This window comes from Zingiber officinale, chromosome 4A, assembly GCF_018446385.1.
Source record: "Zingiber officinale cultivar Zhangliang chromosome 4A, Zo_v1.1, whole genome shotgun sequence".
Classification (NCBI taxonomy): Eukaryota; Viridiplantae; Streptophyta; class Magnoliopsida; order Zingiberales; family Zingiberaceae; genus Zingiber; species Zingiber officinale.
Window position 1 is genome coordinate 11,719,833 of NC_055992.1, and position 11,327 is coordinate 11,731,159.

Consider the following 11,327-nt stretch of genomic DNA (forward strand, 5'->3'; position numbering starts at 1 on the left):
TTACTACAAGAAAATTGGGATTCTACAACACTTAAACGACAACACTTTTTTTAAAAAGCGTTGTCTATTTTTTTTTTAACAACGCTTTTAGTCAAAAGCGTTGTCTATTTCATTATTTTCTTATTAATAGACAACGCTTTTCTAAAAATCATTGTCTATTAGTGATTTTTATGGGTCAAAGACAACGCTTTGTAAAAAGCGTTGTCTATTAGCCTTTTTTTTAGTGTCTACGACAACGATTTTTAAAAAGTGTTGTCTACTGTCAAGTTATCATCTCAATCTTAAGTGATCTAGACCGCTTATCTCAAGATCTGACGGCTGAATCTTCATCCATCTTCATCACAATATGGACGGCCCAGATTAAAGGAGGAGAAAACTTTGTTTCCTTTTACCCATGCGATGACACAGCGCTGGTGATTCCTTTCTGTTCGCGACATCTCCTCTCGCGCGGCTAGGGCACGCGACCTCCCACCGCCGGCCGTCTCTTCTTCCTCACCACTGGCCAGCAGCTCTTTCTTCTCTTCACTGCCGTCGGCCGGACCTCCATCGCCCACCCTTCTTCTTGATTCCAGCAGCGACAGCAGCAAACACCGACGATGACTCCGAGCATCCAGGTCACCTGTACGCCATGCGCCACCCAAAGCTGCGAAGCATGACACCCTCCGCCGCTTTTAACTTCTTCAGGAGGTTACCTAGTAAAGTGGATATGCTTCTGTAAGTTCTACTGTAAAACTCACCGTTGAAATATTTGCTTTTCCCTCATCCCTCCCCCGGTCAAACACTCGTAACACTCGTTTTTGAGAATTGCATGGAGAAAAATATTTACCTAGTAAAGCGGATATGCTTCTGTAAGTTCTACTGGAAAACTCTCGTGACCTTTTATTCGCTTAGAAACTCAACTTTTGTTCCTTTAGATTGATAAGCTATCTTAACAATGGTGAATTTGAATGCTTATTTTCGACAATTCATTGTTTAGTCAGCAAAAAAGAGCAATCAAAATAATAGTCTAGAATCTGTGTTTTGTTACTTTAATAAAAATTTCGAGGCATGTTGCTCATTTCTAAATTTTGTAAAAGTAATCCTTCGTAACCAGCATGAAAGGGAAAATTGTGTTCCACACTTAGAAAAACTGATGTAAAAAAATTTCTGTTTGCTTACTCATGACTATGGATGGCAAAAGAGTTAAAACGTATGCATTGCCTCTCTCACATGATAAATTCCCCTGCTCAATGCCATGTGAATGGTAGTGCCAAGACTCTGGATTCTTTAATTTCTCCATGCAATTCTCAAATAGTTTTTTGCTCGGTAATGTTTTGATCCTAGGAATATGCATCTTTGGTGTTTTCAGCAGATCTGCTATTTATATATCGCATTCCCAGGTCATCATCGGCGCCAGGAACACCGAAGCTGCCAGTGAAGTAAAGCAGAGCATTCTATAGAGCACCCCCTCTGCTAGAATCGACATCATACAGATAGAACTCAGTTCGCTCATGTCCGTCCGAGCCTTCGCCGAGAAGTTTCTTGCCATGGATCTTCCTCTAAACATCTTGATGTAATTATACCATTGTTTCCTCACACTAATTGTTCCATTCTTTGTCGCGGCCGAATCTTACGTCTCCTCTTCAACTTGTTTGCTTTCAGAAACAATGCCGGCGTCATGTACTATCCGTTTCAACTTTCGGAGGATGGGATAGAGATGCAGCTTTCTACCAATCATGTCGGTGAGTATCTTCTTCACCATCTCAAAACGACTTCATTTAGTAATCGTAAACGAGCAATTCTTTTTAAGATTTCCACATGTTCATTTTCCATATGATCTTGCAGTGTGGTTTCGTTTTGATTTCAGGTCATTTTCTTCTGACCAAACTTCTGCTTGACAAAATGAAAAGCACAGCAGAGAGGATAGGAATTGAGAGCCGTATTGTGAATCTGTCATCCGAAGCTCACATGACAACATATAGAAGAGGAATAAGATTCGACAAACTCAACGACAAAGACTTGTGAGAGACCATTGATTTTGTAGTTAGACAAACTAAATCAATGAAAATTAGAAGGTGCCAGGTAGAGGAAGAACTATATATGATAGCATAGGACTCATCTTATGATGTTATATCTATCCAAGGTCTGGTTGAAGATTACTTGTGTCTTAATTTGAAACCTTTTGTCTAACAGCTGCCATGATATTCATCTATTTCTTTCCTAGGTGTCTGACTCAATTATTTTCCTGAGTGAGAAATAAACATAAACCTGTTGTGAATTCTTAACATCTATCAAACTCTTTCCATCAAATCACGCAATAGTCTATCAGGGGTAAGGATAGCTGAAAAGTGAAATGCTATCATTCATAGGAAAACCCTTTGGATGCTGATAGGTTAGCTAATTGAGTCTTTGCTATTTTAGAGCTTCATGTAGATTTCATTTCATGTCTTAGGTTTCGTTCTATGTTTTTCTTCATGTTGTCTTTCATATTGAGTAATGTTTTATGTGAATGTTAAGTGCTTGTATTAATTTGACCTCCTATGTTTCAATTTGCACACATTATGATTTCATCGACTCATGCCCATTAAGTGTTTTATTAGTTTCCTGATCCATTTTTTTCCTTCTTTCTACTATTGGCGAATCTAGTTGTGATATTTTTACTTCGATTAGGGTTACATGGAGAGAAACAAAATGATTGGGAGTGGAATTTAAAAATGCTTGTGTCCTGATCAATGACTCGCTGTAATTGTGCCTGATAGTTGCTGATGTGATCCTTTGGAGGAAGAAGAATGTAACTATGGGAATTCTCATCGGTGTACTTGCATCTTGGATCATCTGTGAGGTAGCTGGATATACCCTTCGTCGCTTGTCTCAAATGTTCTGCTTCTCTTGATCTCCATCCTTTTTGTGTGGGCAAAGGATGCCGAAGTTCTCAACAGGTAAATGCCATGTTTTCACATTTTGACTTTATCTGTTTCGTGAAATTATGTTTTAACCTTTTAATCACAGATTATTTTGTCGAGCTCTTTTTACACTGTAGTATTGTAGCAAGGCTCTGTTCTGTAATTAATTCATCTATTTTGTTTAACTGATTGCTGGAAGTTTTATTAAGTGTCTGTGAAGGAATTCTAAATTTAGAAACATGAATAGTTAATAGCGAATATCATCCTTTATTGTCCAGGTGGATTGGTGGAAGGTTGATACATAATTTCTCATAAAGTTTCAAGACAGAACTATAACATTAAGTCAGTGCAGTGCATTCTTGAAGTTTTGAAACAAATATCAGAAACTTATAGGAGTGCTTAACTGGAAAAGAAACCTACATTAAATGGATGTTAATAATATACTGATATATAGAACTTATTTATCTCCTGAATCATTCTCGTTCAGTTTAAGATGGAATTCCTGTAACTGTGGTCTGAAAAAAATAGGAATATGTTAAACTAAAAAGGTAGGTCAAGAAGCCTGAGAAAGGTTTTTCTGTAAACGTAATCAACATTTTTTTAGTGTCCTAATCCTGAGATATGCAATGAATGACAAATAATATAGTCTGTAGATGTATCTTAGTGTTGCTTTTTCAATAGACGAGGACTACTTATTATCTTGTCAAACATTTGACAATGAGAAGGAATTTCAGTAATGCGAGAAGAATATATCTATGTGATTTATAGCATTAATATGCCTATTAAAGAAATGTAGATAAAATATAAAACCAATCCAAGATATCACTCTAGGTTCTATGTATAGAATCATGTGTAGCTTTGGTTGCCTTTTTTCTTGTGCACTAATTTACCTGCCAAAGATCCATTTATTTCTTTTGTCTTTCTCAATCCAAATTTTCTCATTGCTGTATGGTGTGAACTATGACATTTGTTTTCAACTTTAAGAGTGAAAATTTCTTTTGCATAATACTGATGATATTGTTTTCTGTGGCAGATACACAGTGGTAGGTGTTTTGTCCCAGTCTCAAGCCGACAATCCTTTTTGATCAGTATATCTAGTAGAAGTAAGCACGCAGATCGTTGTCTTCGAGGCCGACTAGCTATTTTTGTGCTTTTTTTGTTTTAAATTCGAATGTCACTATCTACTTTGAAATAGAACTATTTAGTCTTTGTGTATAGTTGAATTCTCCTGTAAATACTAATACTTTGTAATTGAATTCTATTGTTTTGGTACGACTTTGAAATCATTAACTGAGCTAATTAATGTTATTTTATATGTCAAATTCAAATCTAGACATGGTAAAAGAAAATTAATAGTTTTGTAAATATAAAAAAAATGATTTTGTAAATAGATTTTTTTTATTTTTATTTTAAAAAGACAATGCTTTTAAAGCGTTGCACAAGTGTTGTCTTTGCCAAAAACAACAACGCTTTTAAAGCGTTGCAAAGATGATGTTTTTGCAAAAAATACACAACGCTTTTAAAGCGTTGTCTTCGCTACAAACGACAACGCTTTAAAAGCGTTGTCGTTGAGCAGACTTTTAACAACAGTGCCTTTAACAACGCTTTTTCAGGCACAAAGACAACGCTTTTAAAGCGTTGTCTATTAGCTTTTTTCTTATAGTGACTACAAGAATGAGTGCCCAAGGTTGAAGAGCGACAAGACAAAAACATCCAAGAAGAAAGCTCTCAAAGCAACCTCGGACGACTCCTCATCAGAAGAATTGGAGGCCAAAGATCAGAAGCACCAGAGTCACCTCGCACTAATGGCCCTCGAAGAAGAATCAGAGGAAGAATCGGAAGACAGGCCCGAACCCGAATCGAGCCACGAGTCCGTACTTGTTTCCGAAGGTCCCAAAGAGGTATACTCTAGTTTGAATAAAAAGTTTTTTAAAATTATTGTGTGTTTAAATAGAAAACTAATCACAATAGAAAATGAAAATAAATTGCTCCTTGAGGAAAACCAAAACCTCAGGGAACAAATCACAAGTTCTAATCCAACTCAAGACTTAACACTTGAGGAGGAAAATTCAATATTAAAAATAGAGATTAATAAATTAAAAGATCTTTTAGAGAAATTTACAAAAAGATCCCAGAATTTAGATATAATTTTAAATAATCAAAAAGCAATTTACAACAAAACCGGACTTGGCTACAAGTCAAGTTCAAATAAAACATTTAAATCATTAATAACACAACACAAACAATCAAGTAAAGCTTGGGTTCCGAAAGCATGCTTAACCACGCAAGTAGGACTCAACCAATATTACATACCCAAAGAAAAAAATATATTATGTAAAATCGAATAAATCAAATCAAAAATCAAAATACAAACCTAGACCAACAAATTCAAAATCTAAATATTTTAAAACCCACCAAAACTTAGAATATCATCAAGTCAATTATAACTATAAAAATAACATACACAAACCAAGAACTAAAAATCAAAAATAAAGGCTAATAACTCAGGGGGAGGCTCTAGAATAGCCGACACCTTTAAAAATAATCTACCCAACAGGGTAACCAAACTAACCTACCCGACAAAGTAATTAAGACTAGTTAAAAATAGACAATAGTTTAACTTGACATACGGTACTGGTGAAGTTTTGGATGATAGTACGTTAGGGAAACTATGTCTATGCATATCTAGGAAGATATGACTTCAACCTGTTACATTTGGCTTAGTGGAACTAACTGAAACTACCCTTTATGGATCATAACTAGTTAGACCAAGGTTTTGTACTAAGTTCAGTGGATATGACTATTTGGAAAACCTCGAAGACATGGTTACTTTAATGATGTCCAAGTGACTCACCATAGCCCAGAAGTTTATCCAAAGAATGTCTATTTGTTGAGCTCAAAGCTAAACCTGAATCTAATACAAAGTTAAACCAAACCCTAAAACTGAATCTAATTCATCTCATAAAATTATAGGATTCCCTGATTAAAAACATAGATCGGGTGAGATGACTAACGACTCACATAAATTAAATTAAATTAAATTAAAATGTTAAAAAATATTTTTAAAATCATTTTAAAAACTTCCTTTTAAATTCTTTAAAAATCATTTTAAAAACTTCCTTTTAAAATCATTTTAAATTCTTTAAAAATTATTTTAAAAATTATTTTAAAAACTTCCTTTTAAAATCATTTTAAATTATTTTAAAAATTCTTTAAAAAAATTATTTAAAAATAATTTTAAAAACTTCCTTTTAAAATCATTTTAAATTCTTTTAAAAATTATTTATAAAATCATTTTAAAAAAACTTCCTTTTAAAATCATTTTAAATTCTTTAAAAATTATTTTAAAAACTTCCTTTTAAAATCATTTGAAATTCTTTAAAAATTATTTTAAAAATTCTTTAAAAAATTATTTTAAATTCTTTAAAAATGATTTTAAAAATTCCCTTTTAAAATCATTTTAAATTCTTTAAAAATTATTTTAGAAATTCTTTTAAAATAATTTTAAATTCGTTTAAAGAAACATTTTAAAAAACTTCCTTTTAAAACTCTTTTAAAAAAAACTAATAATAATAATGATAATTATTTTACTATTATTCTTACCTAAACAAAGTTGGAATCAAAACATAAGCTAACCTTCAACCCCTACTTATTGTATGAAATCAAGTGGATCTTGGATAGTGATTGCTCCAAACATATAACTAGAGATCACACCAAATTTACCCAACTTACCTACAAAAGTTTAGGAATAGTTGCCTTTGGTAACAATGGCAAACTCAAGATAATTGGTATAGGTAACGTTGAGCTTAAAATTGACTTCATTATTACAAATATTTTACTTGTTGAAAATTTCAAGTATAATCTCCTTAGTATCAGTCAATTGTGTGACACCAGATATAATGTTAGGTTTTTGTCTTCAGAATGTCTAATCAAGTACCTAGATAACCCTACGATAAGTCTAAAAGGGTTAGAAAAGATAACATCTATGCGATTAACTTAACCACATCCTCAATTAAGTGTTTTTTAACACTAATTTCATAAATATAAGTAAATTAAATGGATTAGTTAGAGGTTTACCAAAATTACCTAACTTAGATTCAACAATATGTAATGCTTACCAATAAAGTAAACAAACAAAATCTACTCACAAACCAACTAATCAAACTCAAACCAACTCAATACTAGAACTTCTACATTTAGACTTATTTGACTCCCATGGGGTCAAATCAATAAATGGAAGTTTATATTGTCTAGTAATAATAGATGATTATTCTAGGTTCACTTGGGTCAAATTCTTAAAAAATAAGGATGAAGCTTTTAAATTTTTTACAAACTTTTGTAAATAAGTTGAAAATGAAAAAGACCTTAAAATTAAAAGAATTAGAAGTGACAATGGGGGAGAATTTAAAAATCATAAGTTTGATAAATTTTGTCTCAAAAACAGATATCATCACGAATTTTCATGTCCTAAAACTCCCTAACAAAATGGAGTTGTAGAAAAAAAAATAGAACTCTACTTGAGGCCTCTAGAATTATGCTGAATGAATACAATCTACCTAAGTATTTTTGGGCAGAAGCTGTCAGTACAGCTTGCTATGTGCAAAATAGAACAACACTAAATAAAACACATAATAAAACCTTTTTCAAAATTTATTATAATAAACAACCCAATATAAAATATTTTAAAGTATTTGGGTGCCTAGACTTTATCTTAAACACAAGAGAACACTTAGGAAAATTCACTTCTAAAGTAAAAGATGGAATCTTTGTAGGATACTCCTTAAGCAGTAGGGAGTACAGAATATATAATAAGGTTACACTAAGAATTAAAGAAACTACTAATGTAAAATTTGAGGAATCAAAACAAAACCTAGAATAAACCCAACTTCAACCAATTGAATTTATTCAAGAAAATAATAATCAAGAAGGAACCAATGATCACGAAGAAGAAGAAGAACCTCTAGAGAATCAACCTCCTAGAACCATAAGAGTCAACCCAAATCATCCAATTGATCAAATAATTGATGATCCAGACTTAAGGGTTCAGACTAGGTCATCTTTTAGAAACCTAAGTCAAATTTCTATGATTTCAAAAATTGAACCCAAAATCGTAGCTGAATCATTACTTGACCCAGACTGGGTCATGTAGGACCGTTGCGGCCGGTTAGAAGGGGACGTTGGATAGCCTGTAAAACAAAACAACAAAGACCCTTCCCGACTTTTCAAACTAACACTTGTAAAATAATTAAATTAGCGGTAAATAAAAAGCAGAAAGAAGAGGCTCACAACTTGACTTGGTTACAACCAAGGAGGTTGTTAATCCAAGGAATGAACGTGCACTAAAATATCTCCTTCAAGCGGAGAAGCCTCTTATAACAGTGAAAGCACAAAAGACAGAAGCTAAACTAGAACAGAAGCACACAAGTGTTGGAATATAAATTTCTGAGTTGATTCCAAGCTTCTGGACCAAGGCTATATTTATAGCCTTGGTCGGGGTGCCTGGAAGGGTTCCGGGCGCCCTAGGGGGGATAAATTTTATCCCCCAACGTTCAGATCGAGTCAAAGCTCGATCCGATCAAAAATTGACTCCCGGGCGCTCGGAAGGGTTCCGGGCGCCCCGGGCTGGTCCGGGCACCCCGGATGCTGAGTCAACTCTGGTTGACTTTCGTCCGGGTCCTCTGCTCCGGATCCGCTTGATTAAGTGATCTCTGCTATCCGGAATAGTGCTCACCCGAACCCAAGTTCCGGTCTTCTCGAGCAGGCTTCCCTTCGGCTTCTCATCCCTCGGAATCGCTACGTGTTTCCTTCTCGTCCGCCGGCGTACTCATTCGCAGTCTTCGTCCCTCGGACGCACCGCGTGCTGTCCTTCTCACTAGCTGCGTCTCTTGCTCCCCGAGCAATCTTCCGCTCCGGCTTTTGTCCCTCGGAACCACCGCACGCTTCCTTCTCGTCCGCCGGTGTACTCTTCCGCAACACCTCGTCCCTCGGACTGCCGTCCTTCACGCTAGCTGCGTCTTCCACTCGACTACTTATGCTCCTAAGCTCCTGCACACTTAGACACAAGGTTAGAAACACATATGACCTAACTTAACTTGTTGATCACACCAAAACAACCTTGGGGTTCCAAAAATCTCCCCCTTTTTGATGTGATCAACCCAAGTTAAGCTAGGGTTAAAATAGACATTAAATAAAATTAAGTAAATTAACTTAGTTTGTAATTTAAGTGTAAAAATAAAATAAGTTAATATTTTGGTCTACCTCCCCCTAGACTTATACTAATCCTTCTCCTCCTTTGATCACAAAAAAAGTGGGGTTTCAAGAAAAAAAATCTAAGGGTTGAAAATTTAGAAAAAATATTTCTAAGTACTTTAAGCTAAGATTTCTAGTTTCAGGAAAAAGTCTAAGTTAAAACTTTTTCCTAAGTTAAAAAAAATTATTTTTGAGAAAAAAATTTAAGTCTTTGCAAAAATTATTTTAGAAAAATCCTAACTCAAGGTTTTATGAGTAAGAAAAAAAAAGTATTTTTCTAAGCATAAAAATGTTTGAAAAACTTTGAAAGCATTAAGTAATTCTAATTTTAATACTTTGATAGAAAGTTAATTAAACATTTATTTCAATATTTTGGCTTCCAGGTCGTGGCGAGGCACTAGGCCTTCTTGGTTATTAGAGCAATAACCACTTCTTTAGACAAAGTCTCATAAAGAAATTTATTGTTTAATTTTCTCACTTAAAGCGCTAATTTTAATTTTAAAATTAATTTAAGCATGACTTCAGAACCCAATATAGGTTCCATCCTACTGGATTAACTAAAAAACTTTTAGGGACATATTTTTTTGAAATGTTCTTAATTTGTCCCGGGTGATATTTAAAGTACCAATTTAAATTATTAAATCTTCTAAAATTGGTTTTAGATGAACATGCATAGTTTTTCAAGTTATCTACTTGAATTTTCAAATCATCATTTTCAAGTTTCAATTTTTCATTTGCTAGTTTTAATTTATCTAATTCTTCTAAGGGACAAGACTTAGCTAGAATTACTTTTAAATTTTTTATTTCTTTTTCTAATTTACAGCAGTCTTTAGTTAATAACTTAACAAATTTAAAAAGTTTATCGGGAGGAAGTGTAAAATACCGAAAATAGACGAATATTAATAAGGGAATTTTCAGAAATTTTTGGAAATTTTTCGGGAATTTTCCGGAACTCGTATGGACGAGTGAACGGGGATAAAAACGGGGCCCGGAAAAGCCTGTTTAGGCTACCCATTTATGTGAGGAAAAGTTTATTTTCTTTTCCTTTTCTAATTCTTTTTCTTTTTATTCTTTTTCTGATTTCTCTTTCGTTTTCATCTCATCGCGCGCGCCGAGCCTTCTTCCTCAAGCGCGATCTCTGTGCCCTAACCGCCGGCCCGGCGGTTTCTTCTTCGCCGAAGCCTTAAACCCTCGGCCACTTCCTCTTCTTGTTTTCTCCTACCCGAGCCGAAGCCCTCCTCTGCGGTAGCCTTGCTGCGGAGATTCCCAGCGCCGCCGCCGCCGCAACTCACAGAGCCGCCCGACTCCTGATTTCTTCTCCAGTGTGCCCTAGCATCTTCGCCGACGCCGCCTTTCTTCTTCTTCCCTACCCAAATGCCGGCGACGGGTGAGCCCGCCGGCTGAGTCTTTTCCTTTCCTCCGGCAGAGCAAGAGCCGACCGACTGCTCTACCTTCCGATCGTCGGCCATCATCACTCGATCGCCAATGTGCTTTGCCGCCGCCGACTCTTGACCCGAGCACCACTGCCGGCAGTCCGAGCTCCCTTCTGGTGTTCGGGCCCTAGCCACAGCCTACACAGCCGCAACTTCCTCTGCCTTAGGTCGGGCCGACTTCTGATTTCCTCTCCTCTGTGCTGCCGCTGACCCCAACAATCGACTTCGACTATAGGGTGCTGGCGTCGCCCGATTTCTGACTGGTTTCTGCCTTCGATTGCCGCCTAGTGGTACATTCTGTGCCCTAGTTTTAGCCTTACTTCAGTTGAGTTTTTGGCGGTTAGGGTTCTCAACATCAGCCTTGTCCGGTCCTTGGTCGTTGCAGGCAGTAAAGGAAGAGGTAAAGTGTTCAGGTTATGTTTTTGGAACATGGTTTGGAAGGAAAATGGTTGATGTAGTTTGTTTGTTTTGTTTCCAGCAGCTAACATTCCTTAACGGCAGAAATTCCAGCCCACAACTCTTTGATATCAGTACAAATTAGTGGCTGTGAGATTCGACTGAGGCATTCAACTCAGGTGAGTGATATTTCGTTTGTTAGGTTAATCCTTAAGCTAGGATGATTAGGGTTAAGGAACTAACTCTAGTGGATCCACTGGTTTTATTTAATTAGAGTTCGTTAAGTGTATTGGGTTGATTAGTTGGATCCAATTTAAAATTTCTTAATTGGATTAGAATTTAGTTTGGCTAATTGTTGTATGATAGA

At 35.6% G+C, this 11,327-nt stretch overlaps 1 long non-coding RNA gene across 5 annotated transcripts; it reads left to right on the plus strand.

The window, feature by feature from the left end:
* Positions 1-407: 407 nt before the first annotated feature.
* LOC121969544 lies at positions 408-4,154 on the plus strand. 5 transcript variants are annotated; one of them, XR_006108576.1, is made up of 5 exons: positions 408-714; positions 1,380-1,552; positions 1,642-2,061; positions 2,650-2,918; positions 3,916-4,154. It is a non-coding gene; the product is annotated as an uncharacterized LOC121969544 (long non-coding RNA). The 5 variants fall into 5 exon arrangements; XR_006108578.1 differs by having other exon boundaries at positions 2,739-2,918; XR_006108577.1 differs by having other exon boundaries at positions 1,642-2,000.
* The last annotated feature ends 7,173 nt before the right edge of the window (positions 4,155-11,327 follow it).